The sequence below is a fragment of the Gymnoscopelus braueri genome (assembly GCF_963280865.1).
Source record: "Gymnoscopelus braueri genome assembly, chromosome: 20".
NCBI lineage: Eukaryota > Metazoa > Chordata > Actinopteri > Myctophiformes > Myctophidae > Gymnoscopelus > Gymnoscopelus braueri.
Genome location: NC_137622.1, coordinates 44,612,593 through 44,627,189, shown reverse-complemented (window position 1 = coordinate 44,627,189; position 14,597 = coordinate 44,612,593). Strand labels below are relative to the sequence as shown.

The 14,597-nt window shown below is 42.3% G+C and overlaps 1 protein-coding gene across 1 annotated transcript in view; it reads left to right on the top strand.

Moving 5' to 3' along the window:
- Positions 1-400: 400 nt before the first annotated feature.
- LOC308075739 (uncharacterized protein) overlaps positions 401-14,597 on the top strand; it is a 61,316-nt gene continuing 47,119 nt past the window's right edge. The window contains exon 1 of the mRNA XM_080415685.1: positions 401-455. The gene's annotated coding sequence lies outside the window, so the exon portion shown is untranslated. The remainder of the gene's footprint in view (positions 456-14,597) is intronic.

The window sequence follows — 14,597 nt, the reverse complement described above, 5'->3', positions numbered from 1 at the left end:
ACGATTAAGGAGTGTTTGGTTTAATGTTCAGAAGCATCTTCCATCAAAACATAATGGTCTCTGTTTTCATAAAAACAAAGGTTAAAGCCTCAATCTGCGATTTCATCAACTGGTTGGCTCACTTGGCTGTATGTAGAAGAGCAAGAACATATAGTTTTAGAACACATAATACAACAATTGTAATAAACAAAAACATTTTAGCCATGATATTGTATTTGGCTTTATTCCATAAGTCTGTCTGCTAAATGGGTGTGTAGAAATGTTTGAAACACCCACATCACATTCATGTGTCATTGCGTAGAGATGTAATCATGTGCTACAATACAGTATGCCAAACTACATGAACTTGAACTACTTGATTTGCAGGAGTCACTTCTCTGTGCAGGTTGACTCTGAAGGAAGAAGCTCAGAGACTGTGGACTCATATCTGATACGACACACATTAACTTACACAGGTAAGCACTTTGAATGAGAGAAATCACACACACACACACACACACACACACACACACACACACACCTTCTAGGCCCCACGGCTCACTGGGGCTATTGTTGTTTTTTTCCCCCTTTTTTTCCCCTCCTTTTTTTAATATATTTTTTTAATTGCCACAAAAACTTTCATTACAAGGATAAGGAATCTGACATGGTTCACATTGATTGATTGATTGATCGAATATTTTATTAGGCAAAAAATGTAAAACAGCACAGTAAAGGCGGTTACACACCGGCGAATGTGCGAATATACGCAAAATTCGGACTCGTTCCGAATAATTAAAAGACGCTTTTTCGCTTCGCTTTTCCGCTTTTTCGCGCCATGTACGCTTGCATTGACTTTATAAGGTTTTTAAAAAAAGCGTATTATTCGCACGAAAAAATCGCCCCGGTGTGTAAGGACCTTTACATTTAAAATACTTTGTCTAACAGGTCCGTTCATGGAAGTCCTTGCGGTCCTGTTTCCAATGAGGGCCTTGGTATTCAATTCATAGACATAATGAATGGAGTTGGAGTTTCAAGACTAATGGGTTTATTTAGGAAGGGGGCGTGTCTGATAAAATGAATATCAAATACCAAAATATTGAACCAAGCAACTTAAAAACAGTGTGGGATGCACACAAAAGCCTGAGTAGACGTTAGAATGACCCCAGAAGTGTTTTTTAAATTGAAATAACCCTTTTAAGTGTTTGATTGCAACTGCATAAACAAGACAGGGTGTCAAATGCAACATAGCTTGTCATTCTGTTGTTGCTTAATGTAATGATGGAATGATGAAGATAACAAATGGAAGATAGAACACACACAGAATGTAGCTTACATTCCATGGGTGTGTGTTCTATCTCTATACCCATCTGTGGTTGATTGTGGAGTGTTGATAGTGGCCTCTGTGTGGAGACTGAGACAGTCTGACAGTGGTTCTGTGAGCGGCTTTGTTCTGTTGGGTATTTTATCCCTGTGTGGCAGGGTGCTGGCTCACTCAAGACGAGTGGGCACAAGAAGAGTGGGCACAAGAAGAGTGGGCACAATGGAAGAGTGGGCACAAGAAGAGTGGGCACTTCGATGTAAAATTTGCTATTTTGTAGAAAACAAAAAAGGTAAGGTAAGGTATTGACAAAAGATGAGGCCGCACAGCTCTTAGTCACGATGCAAAACGTTTTAAATACTCATGGAACATGTACAGTATTCTCCAAATATAGTAGTGAACGCCTCGCTTTATTTTTTTGATTTAATTTACCTCTTAACTGGTCTGTCATCACAACTGACCTACAATTGACCTTAATAATCAGTCACCTTGGCATTAGCAGAACCAGCCTATTAACTGTTAAAACTACTTTCTACATGTGTATTATACTGTACTAAATACACTAAATATCATTTACACATTTATTATTATTATACACCTGCCACTTTACCTGCTGGTAACTGAATCCTGATCTGATTTGAAACTGTTGCTGAATTTATATATTATATAATGATCTATTATTATATTATATTTGGCTGTATAATTTGCAGCAAATCCTTAAATGTTGAAGTTGAGGTAGTAATAAAGTATTGCATTTTGGTGCATTACAGAGTATAAAGTAAAAAAGTAGAACATTATATCTAAATCTATATGACATGTGTATGTGTCAAAGGTAGCATAGTAAATGCAATAATAATAATAATAGGGTGCTGGAATTTATTTTACTGTTGTAGGTCAAACAATAGCTTTAGACAGGATGTCCAGTGGAACCTCAACATACATAGACACACGCACACGCACACACACACACACACACACACACACACACACACACACACACACACACACACACACACACACTAGTACACACACGCATTACGCACACACCTTCTGACCATGGTGACATGCAGAACAACAGAGAGTCCCTCTTTGTTCTCTCTTCTGTTTTGCCTTTTTGAGGTCAAGTTCGGGTGTCTTTTTCGATGTTGCTATGTAGGCTATATAGCAACATGATTCTTTGTATAGAAAGAATTATGCAAATTTGAATAGAAAATTGAAGTTTTTCAGAAAACTAAAATGTGGTTAAAAGTGGTTAATGGACATAGTAATGAATTAACCATGGCAATCAACAGTTCCCGAGTCATGTGGACTAAAACATGAACATCAATGGCAACCTTAGGCACGGGTACAACCATTGGCACAGGGGAGTGTAATCACTGGCACACTTGCATGAGTGTGAGAGAGAGGATTTTTCTTTAAAAATGAAATCTTGAAATTATTTTTACTGTCAATTAAGTCTCCTCGCATTTGCATTCAATGTATCCCCTGCTCATAATCCTTACATCTTGGAGCGTGTAGCCTGTATCTCACACTAGCTCGCAATGATTGCACAATAACACAGTTATGGCTCAGAGAAAATGGCAAAGACAGCTAAAATTGATGATCAGGCTCTCCAGCCCTCATGAAAAAAAAAGTGCTTTTGTCTATGTTTATGTCTTGAAAATGTTGAGACTAAACATGAGGGGTCTTTCTAAGATCAATAAGACGGGGAGGGAGTCTGGGAGATTGGTGGAGTTATTGATCTCAGGGCTAGTAAACAGGATATTTGCTCCGATTATGCTGACGGGGACCTTTTTTGGGGCTCGCCGACAAAACCCCCGATCTGACGCAGATCGGGCTTTGATCGCCGAGGTTTTGCTCGCTGTGTGTGAAAGGCTCTCGATTGCGAGCGAATCTTGGGCATAAATATTGTCTAGTATGACGGTTCAAAGATCCAATCATAACCCTCTCGAGTTGCTCACAAGACGGTCGGGGGCGCCCGACCATTTTCAAACATGTTTGATATTTATCTGGATCACCCCAGACAGCACCCAGCGTCGCTGCGACGTCAGAATAAGAGCGTCATATCGCCGATACATCGCGTTCGATTTATGTGCATAGCGTGGGTGTTGCTAGGGGATCGGCAGAGCGACTTATTTTCCCTGTGTTGGCTATGTAGGGGCTATGTTGCTGCTACATCGGTGCTATGTCGCGGTCAACAGGATGGATTTTAATCAAACTTAAACAGTTACCTCACTTGCCTGCCAGGCCACAGGGAGGAGCTGTGAACCACTCCCACTTTACTACTGAGCTGCCCTGAGCCCAGCTGGTGATATACAACATTTTCTCCGGCCGACCGTCGTTTCTCCTCATTTCAGCTGTTTAAAACAGGTTTGTAATGTAAAACATCACAGTTATGCACTAGAAATGGTTAGGTTATGTTCTAAACTTCATAATTTCATCGATGATATGTCAAATATGTTTATTTTTGACGTTATATCAAGCTGAAAACTTCAGTTCTGTTAGTAAAGTACCGTACGCCACGCTAGACTAGACACTACACACAGGGCAGTACCTGGTTTATGGCTACACATGTTTTTCTATTTAATATTCGACTCATTGACAGCTTCTTTTTTAAGATAATGGTTCAAAATGACACAGTGTACTGTACATAGCTGTAGAATACAACTCTCGTAGACTTATTTATGATTCTGACGTTTTCAATCTACGAGAGTTGTAGGGTTCACGCCCCATGGAGACAGGGACTTTCAGCACTATGCCCCGTAGACACTCCAAACATGTTCAAATTGAAAATAAAGGTGCTTACCCCCAAGCCCCAAATGTTAACTGTCTCTACGTGGTAGTAGTTTAATGTAATAATCCATATCTTTCAATAAAGAAGTGTTTTAATGCCGTCTGTGGCCGATTCTGGAAGTTCCCAATGGGCGGTAGTGACAGGTAGTGACGGGGCGCATCCGGTGAAACCCGGAATTACACTAAATGTAAACAGGAAGTAAACGAGGGTGAAAAAATGGCGTTCGGCCACAGACGGCATTAAAACACTTATTTATTGAAAGATATGGATTATTACATTAAACTACTACCGCGTAGAGACAGTTAACATATGGGGCTTGGGGTTAAGCACCTTTATTTTCAATTTGTACATGTTTGGAGTGTCTACGGGGCATAGTGCAGAAAGTCCCTGTCTCCATGGGGCGTGAACCCTACAACTCTCGTAGATTGAAAACGTCAGAATCATAAATACGAGAGTTGTATTATACAGCTAACTGTACACATGAGGAAAAGAGTGCCAGGCTTAGCTTATTATGGTATGCTCCTAGCCCTGTTTGGAACCTCACTCTGTACGAAAGCTATCGTGGAGATAGCCATGGTTCACATGACGCTTAGCGTCATGGTATGACAGTCATGTTTCAGGGCTATCGTGGAGAGTGAGGGTCACTGTGTGTATATATTTGGCCTTGAGAGAGAGGTGTGTGTGTGTACTAACCTGACATGTTGGAGATGATTCTTGAACAAATTGAATGATAAATAAATTGTTATTTATTTTTTATAATGTTGTGTATGTATTTTTATGTGATGTCTATCTGCTCTGTTTTTGTTTGATTGTTTATAGGCATTTTTTTCCCATACCATAAGAGCCATACTGTTTTATATAATTGAAAAATGCCAAAAGAATAAGGGGAAAAAAGGAAGAGATTGGTACTGGTACAGAACTTGTATTATCTGTTAAAACTGTTATTGTGTGTCATGCTTGGTGCCTTTAGATTTTTGGCTGATGGCTGCTGGGACTGATTCTGTGACCTATGAACTACGAATGAGACACATGACCAGACAAGACCACGGACATACAGTCAGTGACCGGCGACCACAGGGCACGAGAGATCCAGGCTGAGAAAGTATGCTGTGCATATGGTACGTACTCTGCTATTATATGTCCCTCTACATTAAATCTTTTTGCCAAAAATTGCAGATCTACTTTGAAAGCTCAACGTGTTGTGAGCTAGTATAATTGGCCATTTTTGCTAAATGTTCACCCCAGAATATGGACTCTAAGGTTCAATGTACACTAGTGTAGGTAAGATTACCTTTGGCTGCTCTGGAAAAAGCACAAAATCACTTGAATAGAGGACACTTATGAAGAGAACAACAATTTAAGCTAACATGTACACCAGGAGATTAATTGTGCAATGTATAGACATCACTGAAAATACCTTTTACTTCTGCGATGGTGGCACAGATGTTGATCTGGTCACCAAATATTTGAGCCTGAAAGACATTTACACATTTAAGACGTAGTGCAATGAAAAATAAGTTTATCACACTTTAGAGCATATCTGAGGTCTTAATATGGACATACCCAACAACAGATGCCATTGTGTATTTTTATATCAAAATCTTATCGTCCAATCTTAAATACATCATGTGAACGAAAACATGCTGCGCATATCTGAGGTCTTAATATGGACATTAAGACCTCAGATATGCTCTAAAGTGTGATAAACTTATTTTTCATTGCACTTACATCTTAAATGTGTAATGTCTTTCAGGCTCAAATATTTGGTGACCAGACCAACATCTGTCCCACCATCGCAGAAGTAAAAGGTATTTTCAGTGATGTCTATACATTGCACAATTAATCTCCTGGTGTACATGTTAGCTTAAATTGTTGTTCTCTTCATAAGTGTCCTCTATTCAAGTGATTTTGTGCCTTTTCCAGAGCAGCCAAAGGTAATCTTACCTACACTAGTGTCTACACATTGAACCTTAGAGTCCATATTCTGGGGTGAACATTTAGCAAAAATGGCCAATTATACTAGCTCACAACACGTTGAGCTTTCAAAGTAGATCTGCAGTGCAGGCGGCAGTGGCTCAGGGGTAGAGCGGCCGGGTAGAGTGAACTGGAAAACCGCAAGGTTCCCAGTTCGATCCCGGGCTGGGGCGCTCCCCTAGAGTTAGTGTCGAAGTGTCCTTGAGCAAGACGCTGAACCCCTAATTGCTCCCGATGAGCAGGTTGGTGCCTTGCATGGTTTCGTCCGCCATCGGTGTATGAATGTGTGTGTGAATGGGTTAATGGCACAATCAATGTAAAGCGCTTTGGATAAAAGCGCTATATAAATGCACCATTTACCATTTACCACCCTAGACTTCACCAGCGACTATATAGACGCCTTAACAGTCTACGTCACACTAATAAGAACCAGTATGCGCACGCAGGCCAGCACCAACTGAACCCCACCGCTCATAAGATGCGATGTAAAAGTGGTCACAGCCTCACGCGTAAAAATGCATCCCATTAAACTTTCAGATGCTGTTTTTCTCCCAGTATGGAGGAAGAATGCTTAGGATTGTTACTGTGATCTCTCGCTCTTGAAATATATAATCCTTGGTTTCTGTTGTGTGTAAACAATAATAGCAATTCAAAACAGTTGTCCCCCAAACCCCACCTCCAGTGGCTGTCATAAGAATGGAGGGAGCGCTCTATGATCATGGCACCAGAACCTGCTCTTGCTCGCGCAGCTGCAGCCCGTCCGCGAAGTTGCGTAGAGAACGTCTGAGAACAGCAGACCTCCAAGCGCACAACAGTCTCATCCGCGACGTGGTTGTGAGCTTGTATGTCAGCTGTTCTCGGCGCGCAATACCGTTGCGGGGTGAAGTATATATGTCTCACTAGGACGCACCTCACTAGCCAACACACAAGTTGAATGAACTAAAACCAGCGCACCCCAAAACAGCAGGTTTGGCGATCTGTTGGGAATTGATTACATGAAGCAGTCACCTGTGCGTCCAGTGTCAATGTTTGTTAACACATAATTGGTCTATACTACACTGACTACTTATATTGACACATCAAAATGTAAACTTTGTTCAATTGTAAACCTTTGTTGTATTGCCAAGTGTTCCATTTTTCTTTTCCCATCTTTTTTAAAAGATTTTTGTTGGGGTCTTTTCTGACTTTATTTATAGGTATAGTGGAGAAGGACAGGAAAAAAGATGTGAGAGATGGGGAGAGACGTGCAGTAAAGATCGTCGGGAACGGGACTCGAGGCCTCCCATCTTCTTTTTAAGTAGCTCAGCCAACACCAGACATTTCTGAGACTTGTATCCCAACAACCTGAATGTGAGTTTTTAATTTTGATGCTTTTTTATTCAATGGTGTCCTCTTTGTAGCTGAAGACTGAAGACTATCTATTCCACTGTACATTTGTAATAATTATCCTCTCTAGGTAACATGCTGGCCATGCCAGCATGTCACTGTTGTGCTGTTGACAGCCCTCTCCACACCAGGTATACTGTACTTAAAGAAAGGCTATCTTGATTGACTTATGATCCCTACCACCTAAGCCGTTTTTAATAAGCTACTGTGTGTGTGTGTGTGTGTAAAAACTAACCAAAAAACAGATGTTTCTTTTCAACTAATTGAATGATAAACCAATGTTTATTTAAAAATAGACTGATAAAGGTACAGAGAAACACAGCAACCAGTACCATATGTTCATTTCATCTGTTAATACTGACATTTATCTGTTATTGTGTGTCATGCTTGGTGCCTTAAGATTTTTGTCTGATGGCTGTTGGTACTGATTCTGTGATCTATAAACGAGACATATGACCAGAGAAGACCAAGGATATGCAGCTAGCGGCAGGCGACCACGGCATGAGGGGACTTGAGAGCAGCTCAGCCAACACCAGACACCTAAATGTAAGTTTGCAATTTGTATCTTTTTTTATTCAACGTGTCCTCATTGTAGCCAATTATGAAGACTGTATTCCACTGTACATATAGAATAAGTGTCCTCCCAGGTACATGCCGGCCATGTCAAATATGCTGGTGACAGCCCCTCCCCACACCTCAACACCAGGTATACTTAAAGAAAGGCTATGTTGATTAACTCCCAAACAAACGGATCAGGTTACTACTAAACCTCACACCTAGGACTCGCCTAACCCCCCGAAGGGGCGAGGCTTCCCCTATTGGGCGGGCACGCGGGCGGGGACTTCTTTCCTCTACATTAGAAGAGTCAGGACGCACTAACATAGCACTAACATAGCTCGCGTCGCCAGGCTCTCTCCCCACCCGCCACCCGCCCCCTTGCGCTTAAACTACATGCAAAAAGGCTGTTCGCAGGATGGCTCAGGGTAGAGGACAGAGTACAGCAACTTGCAATGGGCCTGGTCTTAAAGATACTCAAGGGATCATTGAGCCCATGTACCTGTCTAACTGCTTCAACAACGTGAGAGACACATGCAGGCACAACACCAGAAGGAGCTCCACTGAACTCGTTGAACCCAGATTCGGCACAAACTTGGGGTTAAATTTGTTCTGTTATGCCACCAAAATGTGGAATGCCCTACCAACACCCATCAAAAAGTGAGACTCCGTACCCTCCTTCAAAACCGCCATAAAGAGCACCTGTCTGCAATTTGCAACTGGTCCTAGACAAGTCTTCTAAGCTTGACACCAGAAATGTATTCAATCAATCAAAATAGCTTGATACCGTAATGTCAATCTTTACAGCAGCTATAAGTATAAATGTCAAACCACATAACATTGAATTTATTTCATTGTGTTTTCCGCTGTAGATCTTGAAAGTACTCTCTACTGCACATCAAGAGCCAGAACAAGCACAAGGTATCTATATGTATATATTAAAATATTGTTTATGTTGACTGTTTTTGTTCATTCGTTTTCTCACATGCATTATCAGGCCAAAAACTAAATATGCTCTAAGCCCTCTTGAAGAAAACGGCACAGGGCTAACAATCTGTAGAGCTGGAAAGTGTTAAACTGTATTTTGTATTCAACATTGGGGCCATATTCCTTTACAGCAAAGAGTGAAGACTGCACAAGGTACATTTTAGCCACATTAACCCTATAGTCCCTATTCTGGACACGTCATAATAGACAAACCATCTGTGAAAGTTGCCGATCTATAGCTCACAACATGTCGCGTTGCAACGCGTTGTGAGCTTGTAGATCAGCTATTTTCGGCACAATGGATTTGGTGTTGCAGTGATGGCATCGAAGAGATGCAAGGCTTTAACTAACACCATATTGGTGTATATCAGTGGTTTTCAACCTGTGGGTCGGGATCCCCAGGGGGGTCCCCACATGATTTTGGGGGGGACCATTACTGCATCAAACTATACCATAAACGGGTAAAACATTGGCCAAATTGTCAAATAGCCTAATATAACAAAATTGTGAAAATAGCCGATATACAAGCTCACAACGCCTCGCAACGTGAGGCATTTTGAGCTTGTAGATCTGCTATTTTCACAATATTTATCTGTGGAACCGAGTCAAACTAAATTGAATGCCTCAACTCCTTACATTCCAAGTGCTTATCAGGGTGAGGGGGTCCCGTTCAAATATGATCATTTTGGGGGGTCACGGCCTGAAAAGGTTGAGAACCACTGGTGTATATAACACCATATTGGGAGGCTTCCACGACTAGGTGGTCATATTAATGCTCTTCTCCTTAAACGGGAGAATGGCGAAAGCCTGAAACGTCACAGCAGCACTCGGGTGCAATGAAGCACTTTGCAACAGGAGCCCACAGTGTGCAAGCCTTTTTTGTTTTACAACATGGGAAGAGCGCCTTAAGGAAGACAGCCGCTGGGGCGCCCGCTGGCCTAGTGGTCCTTTGCTGTGTGTCACCCCCCATCTCTCTCCCTGTTTCCTGTCAGTCTACTTTCCTATCAATAAAGGCAGAAAAAGCCCCCAAAAATATCTTAAAAAGAAAGACAGCCATCCATTCTGTCAGTGGAAGAGTTATCTGTTGATTGCTTCTTCACGGTGTACACATGTGATTGATAAGATGTATAGTCATGAAGGATTTTTTTTTCTTGTCTGTACTACGCGACATCTACAGTATATTTGCTGTTGATGTTTTTTTGTTTGTTTGTTTTTTCATTGCAGAAGCCATTGGGACTACATGTACATGCTACAAAGCATCAAGTCAACAGCGCCATGACCGATCACTTCAAACAGGCTTCAGGTCGAAAGTGGTGGTGGGGGCTAAAGAAACGGACTGCAATCAACAACAGAATGAAGTGGTCTTCTTGTCTTTGTGGGCTCCTCAGCTTTATCAAGCCGTGAAACAGAAACCTTGCATGTCTAAAACTGTTTCGTTTTCAGGAAATGGGGAAAAAGAACCTGTGTTCCAATGTAGTATTTAGTCACAAGCTCTTTTCATTGGTTAAATATTTTTTTAACCCACAGACACACTTGACCACTTTCGCTTTAATTTTTTTTTTAAATGGCAGATCTATAAGATCACATTCTGTCGCTATGCGTTGTGAGCTTGTGGATTCACTGTTTTTGCTACTTAAACTCATGGTTCAAGGTTGTTTTATGTTGTTACATATTGTGCACAGATAAATGGACTGCATTTATGCATTTAACGGCTTTATAGTCTTTCCGGCCCTTCAAATCGCTGTACGATGTACTTCACATTCACCCATTCACACACCGATGGCGGAGGGAAACCATGCAAGGCACCAACCTACTATCAGAAGCAGTAGGGGTTCAGTGTCTTGCTCAAGGACACTTATGATACTTAGCCAGCTCTTGTATGTCAAAGTAGAGCATTAATTTACTAAATATTCTAAAATAATAGTCTGCACACTATGGCTTGCAGGGCACCCAGTTAAAAGCTTTATTGGGTATATCAGAGGTCTTCAACATTTTTCAGGCCAAGGACCCCTTAGCTGAGAGAGAGATGGAGCAGGGACCCCCCGCTACATACTGGATTCATGTTAAATGTGTGTTTTCAGACATTTACCCACTTAAAACCCTCAATACTTTGTAAACTTGAGCTTTGACCTGCTCTTTTTTTCCCTGTACACAAAACCTCTTTGCCGAAAATAGCAGATCTACAAGCTTGTATGCTATTTTCGGCTAATGTTCCCCCCAGAATAGGGATGCAAGGGTTCAAGTGGTTAATGTAAAAAATGAGAAAAAAAATCCCTATCACACAAAGATTTGACGGCCCCTCTTCAGTATCTCTGAGGGGTCCTAGGGGTCCCGGAGCCCCTGTTGAAGACCCCTGGTGTATATCATACAATAAAGCTTTTGACTGGGATCCCTGCAAGCCACAATGCAGACTATTTTAAAATTGCCTGTGATTTTTGACATTTGTGACATTCTGCATGATGAGTACTTTTACTTTTGGTACTTTAAGTACATTTTGATGCCAATACTTTTGTACTTTTACTCAAGTACATTTTGAATTCCGGACTTTTACTTGTAACTGAGTACTATATTGCAGTATTGATACTTTTACTTCAATAAAAAATTTGAGTACTCTTTCCACCACTGGTGTTGTGACACTGCACTTTTTGGACTTGTTTTATTTGTATATTCTGCTCTGTATATTATGATTATATTTGCACTGAAAATAACAGACTACATAAAGAAAAAGGTTTCGTACAAAGCTTTGCTAAATGTTTCTTTGTTGAAATGACAGGGAAAAGGGTATTGTGAATGAAGTAGAATTTTGCAAGGTATAGTAAGAAAATGTGTCATTTCTATGCAGTGGTAGGCTAAACAATTACTTCCACTAACTTATATTTAAATATCCAGTAAGAGACCAAGACATTTTAATTTATATTTATCATATGAAAGGCTTACCAGGTACAGCAGGTAAGGACTTTTTCTAATAAATGTTTTTGTTTTAATAAATGATATATTCATTTTAGATTTTTGGAAAATATTAACCATCATAAAACAATGTTTGCACATGTAGAGTAGTGTAGAATAAGTGTAGAATTGACAGCGTGAGAAGAGAGGATAAAGAGAGGACAAGGAGAGAATGAGGAGAGGGTGAAGGGAGGATAAGCGTCCAACCGTCGGAATTAAGATCGAACAGAGAGAGCAGCGATGTCGGCGCAAAAGCGGCCAGCGACGTCGCGGAGACATCTTCCCAGTGAGCAAACGCTCCCCACGCGACATAGCCCCTACAATGCTACAGAGGGAAGTAGGCATAGGCACTACATCGGCGCTATGTCACTGTGCTGTCTGGGACTACTGTATGGAACGGCACAGCGGGGGACTGAGAGACACTGCACGTGTGTGTGTGCGCGCGCACACACACACACACACACACACACACACACACACACACACACACACACACGTTACATACCGTCAGGTTGTTTATGTGTTGTTTTTTGCTGGCAGACAAGAAGTTAAATGTGGTACTATAGTATAGTAGTCAGACAAAGTTAAATATCTTGGTCACATCATTCAGGACAATTTATGTGATGATGATGATGATGATGATGTGTGTGAATTGTATGCACATGCCAACATGCTGGCGGGCAAATTCTGCATTTATTTAGTGACAATGTCAAAATATGTATTTTTAAACTAAGCTTACTGTACTTCACTGTACCCTGGCCACCTCTGGGGTTGGTATATTAACACATTGACTGCCAGAGTTTATTCATAATGTACTCACTCACTGCCAGCCATTTTAATGATTTATTATAGAAAAAAATGTGAATTATTTGTGTTCATTTTTTAACATTGAAGTGAATGAATTTTTTTTTTTTTTATATATATCTCCTAATTCGTTGTGAATATTTGAAAAAAATGTAATACTCAAAAATTAGAGAAACATTTTAGAAATTCAAAAACAAAATTAAAAAAATAATAAAAAAGGGAGAATTCTCCTTATTGGCGGTGAATGTGTTAAAGCTAAGATTACTAAGCTGCAGGTGAGGGTGCTCGGGTGGCGCAGTGTTACAGTGATTGGCACTGATTGCCCACCACCACAGAGGTTGTGGGTTCAAATCCGTCGAGGTGCGTCCGGCTTTATAGAGAGTATGCACGCGCCCCCCTCATCTAGACTGAGTGGTAAAACATTGAGCAGCATGGAGCGTTGGAGTTTGGAAGCACTCGTTGGAAATCACTCAATCACACATTTCCGTACAGCTGCCATGTTGGTGAGTTTAACGTCGTTTAATACAGTCAGACAGGACTTTTCTGTTTGGATGTATGGGCTGTCAAGACCAGAAAGTATTATTTTTTTTGCCACTGCAGTAGGCGTTCCCGTATAACTTCCGGGTAGGATGATATCACGCGCATAGCCTCTTATACGAACACAATTAGCCCGTGTTTGGGGGGGAGGGTGATATCACTGACTGTGTTTGGGGGGGGGGGGGTGATATCACTGACTGTGTTTGGGGGGGAGGGTGATATCACTGACTGTGTTTGGGGGGGAGGGTGATATCACTGACTGTGTTTGGGGGGGGGGGGGGTGATATCACTGACTGTGTTTGGGGGGGGGGGGGGTGATATCACTGACTGTGTTTGGGGGGGGGGGGGTGATATCACTGACTGTGTTTGGGGGGGGGGGGTGATATCACTGACTGTGTTTGGGGGGGGGGGTGATATCACTGACTGTGTTTGGGGGGGAGGGTGATATCACTGACTGTGTTTGGGGGGGAGGGTGATATCACTGACTGTGTTTGGGGGGGGGGGGTGATATCACTGACTGTGTTTGGGGGGGGGGTGATATCACTGACTGTGTTTGGGGGGGGGGGATATCACTGACTGTGTTTGGGGGGGGGGGTGATATCACTGACTGTGTTTGGGGGGGGGTGATATCACTGACTGTGTTTGGGGGGGGGGGGTGATATCACTGACTGTGTTTGGGGGGGGGGGGTGATATCACTGACTGTGTTTGGGGGGGGGGGATATCACTGACTGTGTTTGGGGGGGGGGGTGATATCACTGACTGTGTTTGGGGGGGGGTGATATCACTGACTGTGTTTGGGGGGGGGGGTGATATCACTGACTGTGTTTGGGGGGGAGGGTGATATCACTGACTGTTTGGGGGGGGGGGGGTGATATCACTGACTGTGTTTGGGGGGGAGGGTGATATCACTGACTGTGTTTGGGGGGGAGGGTGATATCACTGACTGTGTTTGGGGGGGAGGGTGATATCACTGACTGTGTTTGGGGGGGGGGGGTGATATCACTGACTGTGTTTGGGGGGGAGGGTGATATCACTGACTGTGTTTGGGGGGGAGGGTGATATCACTGACTGTGTTTGGGGGGGGGGGGGTGATATCACTGACTGTGTTTGGGGGGGAGGGTGATATCACTGACTGTGTTTGGGGGGGGGGGGTGATATCACTGACTGTGTTTGGGGGGGGGGTGATATCACTGACTGTGTTTGGGGGGGAGGGTGATATCACTGACTGTGTTTGGGGGGGGGGGGTGATATCACTGACTGTGTTTGGGGGGGGGGGTGATATCACTGACTGTGTTTGGGGGGGGGGGTGATATCAC